We start from the raw sequence: 13095 nt of genomic DNA, 5'->3' as shown, positions 1-13095 counted from the left end.
TACGAAATACAATGACTTGAAAATCGATGCTACGTATGCCGCTTCTTGCGCGTATTCGAATCATAATTCCGTGACACCGTATCACAGCTCCCGCATTAATGCTCTAGTCTGTATTTTTATGGTCGACTTCGATGGTCTAGCGGTTACCATGCTGGTCGTTGGATTCAAGGTTAGAGGATTCAAACCCTGTCTAGGGCTTTGGATTTTAAAAGGCGACAAAATCCTTAGGGTGGCTTTCTGCGGAAGGGAAGTAAAACTAGGAGGTCCATGTCGTAGCTTTAATGTGAAAGAGGCCTATCCTTAAAAAGGAACTCCAGACAAATTTCATTGATCATTTTTCGTCTGCGTTGAATGTCGACAAAAATAATCTCTGCAATTCAAATTGCCTTAAATAAACTGCTAGTGCTGCTGCTGCTACTACTACTGCTGTTACTACTACTACTTCTGCTACTGCTACTATTTGTACTGCTATTACTATCACTACTACTACTGCTATTGCTACTACTACTACTTCTATTGCTATCACTGCTACTAGGCCTACTACTACTACTAATTCTACTACTACTACTACTACTCCTACTACTACTACTATTCTTACTACTCCTACTACTACTACTTCTGCTACTGCTATTATTTGTACTGCTATTACTATCACTACTACTACTACTGCTGCTGCTGTTACTACTACTTCTACTTCTGTTACTATCACTACTACTACTGCTAGGCCTACTACTACTTCTATTTCTATTACTATCACTACTACTACTACTAGGCCTACTACTACTACTACTACTAATTCTACTACTACGACTCCTACTACTACTACTCCTACTACTACTACTACTACTCCTACTTCTGCTACTGCTACTATTTGTACTGCTATCACTCTCACCACTACTACTGCTGCTGTTACTACTACTTCTACTTCTGTTACTATCAATACTACTACTGCTACTTCTATTACTATCACTACTACTACTGCTACTAGGCCTACTACTACTACTACTCCTACTACTACTACTTTTCCTACTACTCCTACTACTACTACTTCTAATGCTACTACTACTTCTGCTACTGCTATTATTTGTACTGCTATTACTATCACTACTACTACTACTGTTGCTGTTACTACTACTTCTACTTCTGTTACTATCACTACTACTACTCCTACTACTACTACTCCTACTTCTGCTACTGCTACTATTTGTACTGCTATTACTCTCACCACTACTACTGCTGCTGTTACTACTACTTCTACTTCTGTTACTATCACTATTACTACTGCTACTTCTACTTCTATTACTATCACTACTACTACTGCTACTAGGCCTACTACTACTACTACTACTACTACTACTACTACTTCTACTACGACTACTATTCCTACTACTCCTACTACTACTATACTACTCCTGCTTATGCTACTGCTACTATTTGTACTGCTATTACTATCATCACTACTACTGCTGCTGCTACTACTACTACTACTTCTACTTCTATTACTATTACTACTACTTCTACTACTACTACTGCTACTACTACTATTTGTACTGCTATTACTCCTACTTCTGTTACTATCACTACTACTACTGCTGCTGCTACTACTACTTCTATTTGTGTTACTATCACTACTACTGCTACTACTACTTCTACTTCTACTACTACTACTACTCCTGCTATTATTACTCTCTCCACCACCACTAGTACTACTACTACTACTACTATTATTATTATTATTATTGTTGTTATATATTACATTTGTCATTAACAACTGACATTCAGAATTATAATAGAATCCTTAACATTGGAATCTCATTTGTATGACGATCAATTATGGAGGAATAAATGCAACTAATTATGAGAATTATTCCAAGGACTATGCGACACATTAAAACGAATCCTCCTGAACAGAGCAAGAAAGGAAACATTGACGAAGTTCCATAAAGCAATGACGGTTCCTGTGCTATTGTATGGCTCTGAATGTTGGGTCTTGACAAAATAACAACAACAAAGAATTCAAACAGCCGAGATATAATTTTGCGTCCAGTAGCAGGCAAAAGACTCAGAAAAAATTAGACAAATGAAGTGATTAGATCAGAGCTCAGTATATTTAATTTAAATTAAAAGATTCCAAATAATCAAGAAGAATGTTTAAAGAATGTTTTAAGGATAGATACAAATAGACTCCCATATATTCTTCTTCACTGTAACCAGACAGGTGGACGGTGAAGTAGAGGACGCCCGGAAAAAATATGGAGGGAGCAACATGGATTTTAGTTTGAAACCGGAACAGGCCATAAAGAGCCAAACCTTGATGATTATGATGATGATGATGAAATGAATCCGAGCAACAATATTCAGAAATGTCCCGACATGTAGCATTAAGTGAGTTGAGGGAAAACCTTGAACAAAACCTCAAAAAGTAACTTACCCTAATCGAGACTTGAATTCTGGCTAGTTAGTTTCATACACAATGCAGTGGCGTATACTGGTTTAAGAGTCTGGACTACCACTGACCCTATTATTACACAAAATATATTTTTAAAACCCTATAATAAAATTCCTTACTTATTTATATGTGAATTCCAGACGTCTTGATTGGGACGAAAATACTTTGATGACTTCGTCATTGAAATTACAGTTGGGCCGCTTGCGAAGTTTCTGTAGAAATGACTTTTCAATTGACATCAATGCCAAGCCGGATAAACGTTCTTGTGTATGAGTTGATCTACAGTAGGATTTTATTCTCTTCAACGCAGAAAATGTTCTTTCTACCGATGCTCACAATTAATGTTGCCAATTTAAGGACTTCAGGAATAACTTGGTTCAGCTGGTTTTCATAATGGCAGATAATATTTCATGGATAGGTTTGTTCGAAAAATCAAAGACTTCTGCTGAATATATTACACTTAATTCATTTTTCAAACGTACTTGATCAAAGTGACTGTTATAGGACTGAAATAATTTGTTTAGTGCCTCATTCGGGAAGTTTTCTCTATAAGCAGAAAATTTTTGAGAATCTAGAAGATGTGTGAACTGAAGCTTTCCATAATCAGAAAATCTGTCAGTAATTTCCATGTGCATACGATCTAGTATGCTGTAGTACAGCTGCCTGTATTTCAATTCATCATCTCCTTTTCTTCGCTTTAATGGTGATTCCATTGTATTGTCTGAAGAATTTTCATTTTCCATATTACTCCATATGGACGGAAACCCACTACGTCTGAACTCGGATATAGTATGTTTTAACTTTGATACCTCTTGCAAGCAGTATGCTATGTCTAGACTTTTTGTCTGAAGAATATTGTAGAGCACATCTGTATGTGCGAACACTTTACCATAGACTTCAAGAAGAAATATATTCTGAAACTGTGTGAAAAAATACAAATATCCTTGAGCCTGCACAATTACATCATCATCCCAGTTTTCTTCAGAGTCATTACAAATGATATTTTCAAAGAAAGCAGTCAGTTGTTCTCTGTATTACTTTACTGTATTTACAAGCCGAAATGTAAAATTCCATCTAGTTGATGCTACTTTTGGGAGTTTCTTTTTCATAAATTCCTTGAGTTTTTCTGATCTTTTAGGAGATGATGAGAAAAATGCAGCTAAACCCGACAGTGTTTTGAAAAAAATGCGGCATTCTGGAATGGATAAAGTAGTTTGTTGCAAACCTAAATTGAGAACATGGCTGTAACAATGGACAAATAGTGCTTGAGGATACTTTTCTTGAACTTTTGTTTTTAAGCCATTAATATTTCCCGCCATAACTGAAGCACCATCGTATGTCTGTGCAATTAACTTATTGCCGACATTGTATTCTGCTATTACACCTTCCACATGCTGAAACAAAGCAGCAGCAATTTTGCCCGAACTGACATTTGTGAATCCTATAAACCGTTCTTGAACATTGGCAGTACTGTCGACGTACCTTAAAACAGTGGACAATTGACTCTGATTAGAGCAGTCACTTGTTTCATCAACAACAATGGCCACAAAAGGTTTTATGTTCTTTATCATAACCCCACTTATAGCAAATATTAAGTCATTCTGAATTGCGGGAGAAGTACCACGGAATACTGTTGAACTCTCAAGATGATTGGCCAGTAAATGGTCAAATTCACTTAAGGAACTTAAATATTCAATATACTTTCCTCTATTGTCTGATTCCACACTCTCATTATGACCCCGAAAAGCCAGTTCTTGTTTTCCTAGAAAGCAGACTGCGTTAATAAGACGCAGTAAAATCTCCCGATTTTTTTTCACAAGAGCATTTTGTCGGTTGATGTGTAGAACTTTTTGCTTGTCTAGCTGTAAATCAATTCTTGTCTTCCCAAAGTTTGCAAAGTTCATGCTACTATAAATATGAGCTTTTGATTTGTCGTGTTTTAGGACTGCCGTTCGAAGGGAGTTCATATTAGAAAACCCCTCTTTTGACCACACATTAGTTTCGCGGCTAAATAACAAACATGGCCAGCAAAATAGTTTAGACAGTTTAGAACTACCACACAACCAATTCCACTTACCATATGACGTTGAAGTGAAATGGCGTGTGTACTCACGCTGTTTTTCTTTTACGTCCATGGACAAATTTAACTCAGGAGTTGGTCTTTCCATTTTCACAATTTCAACTTTCTCGTTGTATGTACGACGGTTAAAAGGCACTTTTAATAAGCCTTCTATTACACAGTCATTTTCAACACAAACCTCTCCAGAAACTTGTTCTGCCATATTTTTCACAATATCACTTAATTGGGAAATTAAAAACTTAATAATTCACAATTAATATAACTCTTAGACACTCGAACAAATCACAAATTTAAAATACTGCACTGCAAGAACACAATCACATTAATGAGCTAGCGTACTAAGCATATTGTTGCTTCGCGCCTTCCAAGAAACCGATCACGAGAGCGGCAACTCACCCACCTACAGTGCACGATGGAAACAGGAGGGAGCGGGGGGACGGGGAGTTGTGCGACGTGAGCGGAAAGGTCACAGGCTACCCTTCGCGGCAGCGGTTTCTCCAGTGATGCCGCCTTGACAACTTGTTTCTTTTCGAGAGCAGAGAGCGCATATAAATCTAACAATTACTTTAATTTTAATTACTGTGGTAAAACTAATACGGTAATACAAAATTATTACATTATGTTATATTATAAACTTTTTCTTTTGTAATTTCCTTGGGCTACCGCCGGTAGCCCCGGTAGTCCGCAAAATACGCCCCTGACACAATGACGCAAAAAGCAGTGCATCAAATGCCATGTGGTAGACCGATTAACCATTGAGTGACATCTCTGTGGTAATGGCAGCGTAGATTCCAAACATACGCATTACAAACAAGTTCAAGGTTTTAGAAAACACTTCGAACAAAAATAGCAAAATAAACAAATACACAGAAAACATGCAAAGAGTAAACACCTCTGAATTTGGCAGATAGAAAAAGCACGCAGAATATGTAAGTCAACACTGGTCTCAGAATGGTAACCTGGACAGGAAAATAACTTCATAGCAAGCATGACAACATAATGCAGCAGCAGCCCATCATAGATCAAGACGTGATGCTGCTTGCAGGAAGGGTAGATAGCGTCCGAAGATGGGATAATTTTTTTTGTAATAGCAACATAACATCTGTGGCGCTACAATCCGTGAAGGGCCTAGACCGACCAGCCGGCTGCTGGCCTCACGCCCACATGTCGAAGCAGAGATGGACGATCATCCAATCAGAATGGAGGTATCGTGTGGTTAGCACGATGATCCCCCCAGCCGTTATAGCTGGTATTCGCTACCTATCGTAGCTCCCCAAGTGCATACGATGCTGGGTGAGCACCGGTCCCATGCACTGGCCGAAATTTCATGAGAAAATTTCTTCCCCCATGAGGACTTGAACCAGCGCGCATTCCGTAACGCAAGTCCTAGGCAGGATGCCTTAGACCACGACGCCACGGCGCGGGACAATAGCAACATAATATCAAATATTAAACTTATTACACATGTAGAAAATACGGTAGATATTGAAGGAAGAAATATACACAGATAACTGTAGGGAATGCCATCAACAACCAGAAACAGTAGACTGCATATCAGGAAGTAGACGTGGTAACAAAGTCGAAGGCTATACTCTATCTTTATTTCGAATCCCTCTTGGACTGACCACTTGGTTGCATTTTTCTTCCCTAGGTTTTCCCAACGGATACCAGGTAATCCCATGACAAATCCTCAGCCTCATCTCGCCAAATATACCCTATTGCTAACATCTGACGCTAATTGGCCTTTATATATGGTGGTCCTCTCGAATTTCCCTCATTTTTGTTACCTATGAAAGGCGCAGAAATTTTTTTTATTGGGAAGTACAATACAAAAATATTTGTCACTGATGTGGATGGCACTGGTGATTGTTGTCTGTTGATATTGAAAATTTACTACTACAAGATTCCCGGATTCAATAAAATTCTCGGAAACCTATGCATCTCCAGATGTTATCTTTTCTCAAACACTATGGGCGGAATTTGCAGTAACAACGAGAACTACAAATGGCTGCGAATCATTTCATTAGAGACTTAAGAGTCTCTTTTATTTTACTCATCCGATTATTCACAATTTTATAAAACTACATAGGGGAATGGGATCGGGATAATTTGGGTGTAGTGGGGTAATTTGGGTAAAAGTGTTGATCACACTGATACGGCCTGGCAAAAAAAAAAAACTGTTTCTTGTTTACCAGTCTATGAAATGATCCATCACATTCAAAGCAATATTATTGGGAAACAATCGTGATACAGTAACCTAATTCATTGCACATGTTTAGAACATGTTTTTAACAAATGTAGTAACATGTCATTAATAGTTTATTAGCAATTTGCAATTTACAAACGTGGGGTAAAGTTATGGATTGGTGAAAGATAAATAAATATATCCAAAGTGTTTTGTGTCCCTGATTTTAATGGGAGATATTTTAAGTTTACAAAATAAGCCTTATCAAGAACTTAAGCATTGGTTGAAATTTTTTATCTTGTTAGATCTATTTAAAATTTTAAACGCCTGTCTAATCTCTGCATTCTGTTCTAGGATACATACACTAACGTATGGTTAGGGTAATTTGATTTTATAAGTACTTTAAAGATGTTTTACTTCAGTAATGCACGTTATACCCAAATTTTTCCATCCATGGGGTAAATTGAATTTAGTTGAACTTAGAGTTATTACTATTTTATTTTACTTGGTTATTTAACGACGCTGTATCAATTACGAGGTTATTTAGCGTCGATGGGATTGGTGATGGCGAAATGTTATCTGGCGAGATGAGGCCGAGGATTCGTCATAGATCACCTGACATTTGCCTTACGGTTGGGGAAAACCTCGGAAAAAACTCAACCAGGTAATCAGTCCAAGTGGGAATCGTATCCGCGCCCGAGCGAAACTCCGAATCGGCAGACAAGCGCCTTAGCCGACTGAGCTACGCCGGTGGTCGGTTATTGTTATGATAAGAAGAGGCCAACGTAATTGAAATTGCAATAGAATCATTCTAGAAGGGCACAGTGCTAACATATAAAAAAAACTGACTGGAAATTTTTTTCATGGATCAGGCTAAGAGCTGAGGGAAAAAGATCTTTGGGGAGGCCGAGACGTAGATGAGAGGATACTATTGAAATTAATTTGAGGGAGGTGGGATATGATGTTAAGGATTGGATTAATCTTGCTCAGGATAGGTACCAATGACGGGCTTATGTGGGGCGGCAATGAACCTTCAGGTTCTCTAAAAGCCATTTGTAAGTAAGTAGCAGGCTATGGGTCTCTAAACTTAAAAAAAAAGGCTGCTTTTATACCCACATTACCCTATCAACCCTATTAAATGTTATGTTTTATTTAACGACGCTCGCAACTGCAGAGGTTATAACAGCGTCGCCGGATGTGCCGGAATTTTGTCCCACAGGAGTTCTTTCACATGCCAGTAACTCTACTGACATGAGCCTGTCGCATTTAAGGGAACTGGGTAGTGATTCTGTGCGATTAAAAAATTTCAATACAAAAGTTTAGTTGAATATTTATAAGCTTCTAGTGCTCAGAAAGGAATAAAAATTTCCAGGCTTATGCAATAAATCATTCTGAATTCAGTGGTATAAAAGACAACTAATTAGTTTCGTATCCAAGTGCAAAAGAAAGGCCCTAACTGATAACCTGTTTTCCAACTTTTCTAGGTGTACCTCATTCTTCAGGTGCACATTACTTGCTACTATCTTCACTCATATACCTTGTATTTTTTTAAGTTATCCAGTATTGTGTATTGTAAATTTCAAAGCAAAATTTAGTTAAATATTTCACCCCTAGTGAAACAGAAAAAAATATTGAATTTTGTTTAAAATTTTTAAAATTTTTTTCAATGCATATACATTTTTTTCTCGTGTTATGTGTGTGACATTCTTAAAACCGTAGGTCTACAATGTAGATCACAGGCTGCAGAAAACACTGTAAAAATTTCATGTAAATTGATTCAGTAATTTCAGAGAAAAATGCACTTAAGTTTGAAAATGTCAACTTATGGAAAACTGAATAAAAAAAAGAATGTATGAATTACATTCACCGCCAAATTTAAACAGGTCATTTAAAAGGCTTATCTGCAGAAATGCCCTCCACAATATTTATATTGTTTTAATGACCAGTTTTGTAATTTATTTTAAAAGACAAAATAAAAAATCAGATTTTTGGCCCCTAATCACTACCTGGTTCCCTTAAGCATACTTAAATGTCATCGACCTGGCCCGGGATCGAACCCGCAACCTTGGGCATACAAGGCCAGCGCTATACCAACTCGCCAACCAGGTCGACCCCTATTAAAAAAAAACAACCGGAAAGAAAGAAAGAAAGAAAGAAAGAAAGAAAGAAAGAAAGAAAGAAAGAAAGAAAGAAAGAAATTGTCATGGAATAGATTCGACCCCATCATCTCTAGACAACAAGTACGTGACACGTTTACAGCAGTCAATACTAAGGACTGATAAACGAATTCCACGTAAACATCTTCATGCATGGAACCGGTCTGCTGAGAATCTTGCCTCGCTGCTTTATTTGTTTAATAGTCTATTATGCTATGCAAAACGTTCATAATGACGAGCCTGCCTTGTTAAAATGCGTATGTTCCACTAATTAAGTTTATTTATACTGCGAGTTGTATGTTTCATTAGGGATCCGCCTGCTGTGGTATCCTGGGACAGAAAATGCATGAAATATGGCACGCGCACTAAATCATATGAGCAACTTGAGCAGCTGTGTAGGCCCTCATCCCGTATGATGTGATCCACTACTTCCTAGCTTCTTGTGTCTGCAGATGTTGATCACCTCATTATAAAGTACATATATTAATTACACTTCCTTGTTGTAGACCACCTATAACCAAGAGAGGGCTATTTTAATAGTAATCAAACCTTGTATTAAAAATAATAGTTTGAAAATTAGTAATAATATTCATTTGAAAGATAATATGTAAATACATATCACAACTCTCTTTTTCTAAAGTTCGGCAAAGTTGTCGCTCGTGTATAAACCTATCCAATATTTGTACCGGTAGTAGGCCTACCACAACAATTAATTGAGCACACATGTAGAGTTCTTTCCATTTATTTTGATTTTATTTCATGTATCAAATTGAAAGAAAACTGTCTAAATAGTCTAATAACGAATTTGAATGACGTCATGTGCGTTAGAAATCACACCGACAGCTGAATTGCGGCGAGAGGTGACAGGCTAGTAGTGAGTGATTTCATAATCAGAGTGCACGGTGTATCACAGTAGCAATGCCCAAAAAATCGAGTCTTTTTGGGAGGGGTACATGACAACCCTTTCTGGTACCAAGTACGTGAAAATCATAGGAGCCTGCAAAAAACGTGGTTTATTTCCAAGAAAGGCATCTTGTGTGTACCTAATAAGACTGGCACAGTTCGGTGGGATTAATTCCAGAGAGTAGAAAAAGGAAGGAAATCCACCCCCGTCACAAGTCGCCGCACCCCACGAGAAGATACAAATTAATTCCATTCGAGCTTTACCAATCTTATTCGGGTTACAGAAGATGCCTTTCTTTGAAATAACGAAACCTTGTTTATTGCAGGCTTCTTTTATTTTCACTTAACTGTACTTGGCATCGGAAAGGGTTGTTATGTACCCCTCCCAAAAAGGCTTGATTTTCTTGGGAATTTCTGCTGTGAGTCGTGAGATCACTCACTACTGGTCTGTCACCTCGCGCCACAGTTCAGCTGCCGTGTATCTCCTGACGCACATGATGTCATTCAAATTCGTTATCAGAGATCGGAAACATCCTGTGTATCGTTTTCTTCTCATTTTATTGAGAAACATGACGCAAAGATAGTTTCGCGAAATTTTTGCAATATGAAACACAGAAATGTTTAATATTTTGTGTGCATCACAGACTACGATTGTCTTTCTTCTTTCTTAAGTAAATAAATTCAAAATTAAATAATACTTAAATCTGATGTTATTATTATAACATTACTTTTTTCGCAATATCCTAAAATAGAATTTGTCAATATGGCTGCCCTTCACCTGTAAAATATGCTAGTCATGACAAATTAATGAAATTGTGTTATGCAACAGAAATTATTAAAACTTATTGTTTGCCATCTATATACAGTAGAACTTGGTTATATCGACATCGTTTTGTGCGACACCTCGCCTATAACGTCAAATATTCTGTGGTCCCAACTAATTCCCCATAAGACATATACTTTTCTACCTTGCTTAATACGACAAACGTATATGCGTTTACCTCGCATATAACGTCATTTTCAACCTCAGTTTGGAATACAATGTTCTAAGAACCAAAATATTTTAAGAAATATTTTTCTGAAATCTGGCAAATCCTTTACTGTTCCCTTCTATCATAGACTTCTGGAATGCAGGCAGATTCCCCATCTCATTGTAACTTGCCCGAATTCATGCGGTATTAATGGTACCTGGATACGGTGTTTCGACAGGAAGATTTCTCTAAGTGCACGCATTTTAACGCAGTATGGCCACTAAAAGAAGTGAGTGACACTTTAGAAGCCATTAGAATTATGAACATTTCTGTGAAGCTAGAGGAGGAAGTATGAAGGTAGGAGAAGGAGCAGTGAAATTGCAACTGAAATAATGAACATAGAATTTAATTTAGAAAGTGTATATTGGGCAAGTAGAAGACAACAGAGTAAAATGACTGATTACTTCACTCCTCAGTAAATAAGTTTGGTGAGTAATGAACAAACTGTTTTAATACAGAATACTGTATTTATAATTGTACGTGTATTTTATTGTGTTCATGGTATGCTTAAAAGTGAATACATAAATCTAAAATAAGCCTAATTATGTTTATTATTTTTCATTTTCCACCTCACTAGACTGATAATATGAATCTTGGTTACTACGACACTCGTTTATAACAACATAATTTTCAAGGTCCCTTGGATGTCGTTATAACCAAGTTCTACTGTATTGGAAAATTATCACTAGTATCTTGTATGCAATAAGCCCCAGGTGGCGACTAAATTAAGGTGAAGAATTTTAGAAATGTGGTCTTTATTTTATCGCGTGATTAACTGTATTGCAATGTGTATGCATTCCCAACATAACTTATTATTTAATTTTAAGCAGAAACATTAAACATGTTCTGTCGGGACACGAACCTGCGTCGTATTTACTGTCTCGTAATTTCTAAGCCAGCGTTTCTCACAATGTGTCTGTTCCGCGAGTAAATCCTAAACGTTCCGCAAGTCATAAATGGTTTTTAAATGTTATTTTAGAAAATAATATAAACTGTATGCAATAATCACGAAAATGTGAATCCGTAAGAACATGGAACATCACCAATAATTATAGCACTAATAATATGAATAAATTACTGTTGCTATTATATTAATATTACATTTTAAAACGGAAAGTAACATCATTTTCCGCTACGTGTCCACCAGTACAAAATAACGAAACAGTCTAAATATAGAAGCAGAAACAAAACTACAACTTTGTGCCATAAAACCTGATATAAAAATAATATCCAGGCTTGAAAACAAACACATTTATCTCACTAAACATAGTAATTGAGATACTAGCTTTGATATGTTTGTTAATTATTGAATGCTAATGAAATGTAATAAATTTTGTACCATAAAGGTTTCTTTTGTTGTAAAATTTCATAGTAGTCTACTGATTTATAGCAAATCTTAATTTCAATAAGACTGAAAATGAAATATTTTGGCAAAGTATGTGTAATACAACACAATTTTGCACTTACACTTCAATAAATGTATAATAATAATAATAATAATAATAATAATAATAATAATAATAATATATTTTTCATATTACGCTAGCTTGGTTTGACAAGGTTCTAACTGCAAAAACCATTATTCTGAGAAAATGGAGTTTAAAGTTTCATTATGCAATAACTTTTTTATTTATGAATATTTTTCGAAATAATTTTATATACCTTCTTAGATATCAATGGAAAGTAGTTTTAATAAGTTCTCTTTAAGAAATTTATTTTTAAATCGTAGAATCTGAGGTAGCGAAAATGCAGTTAGAACCTTGTCACTTTAAATTTGACGCTTCAGGAAAGTTACAAAGATGTAAGTGCACATAGAACCTTGTCAAACTAACTTTTTAATCACTATTCAAAAAATGTGTTAGTTTCAACTCCAGATTATAGGGACAAAAAAATTAAAACACTGTAAATCTATGTTGAAAAAAGAACATTATGGTATCAACTATAAAATAATATTGGATTGTGGCACTATTTCAAACAAAAATGTATTTAGTCTATACTAAGTGGGTTGCTGAGTAGTACCTAACTTGTCTTGCAGAGGCATGAAAGGGATAGCTGCTTTGATGTCCTTTTTTCAAATATGAGAGCTCAATCTTCTTATTTTGGATTTTTGGTTTGATATTCAAAATACGTATTGATGCTGTGGAACAGGCTTCAACACTCCTCTGTGTTCATTAAAATTGATATTAGCAACTTCTTTTGTTCATCTGTCTCATGGGTTAATTTGTATTTGATTTCATGATAAGGCCTATGTTTTTTTGAACTTCACAGTAGCTAGTTGGAAGAATAGAACT

The 13095-nt window shown here is 36.2% G+C and overlaps 1 long non-coding RNA gene across 4 annotated transcripts in view; it reads left to right on the top strand.

The window, feature by feature from the left end:
- Positions 1-13095, top strand: part of LOC138697803 (uncharacterized) — a 285016-nt gene that overhangs the window by 259047 nt on the left and 12874 nt on the right. The window lies entirely within an intron of this gene.

The sequence above is a fragment of the Periplaneta americana genome, chromosome 4, assembly GCF_040183065.1.
Source record: "Periplaneta americana isolate PAMFEO1 chromosome 4, P.americana_PAMFEO1_priV1, whole genome shotgun sequence".
In the NCBI taxonomy this organism is placed as follows: Eukaryota; Metazoa; Arthropoda; class Insecta; order Blattodea; family Blattidae; genus Periplaneta; species Periplaneta americana.
Note: the sequence above shows the minus strand (reverse complement) of the source record. Positions and strands in the feature narration are given on the sequence as shown.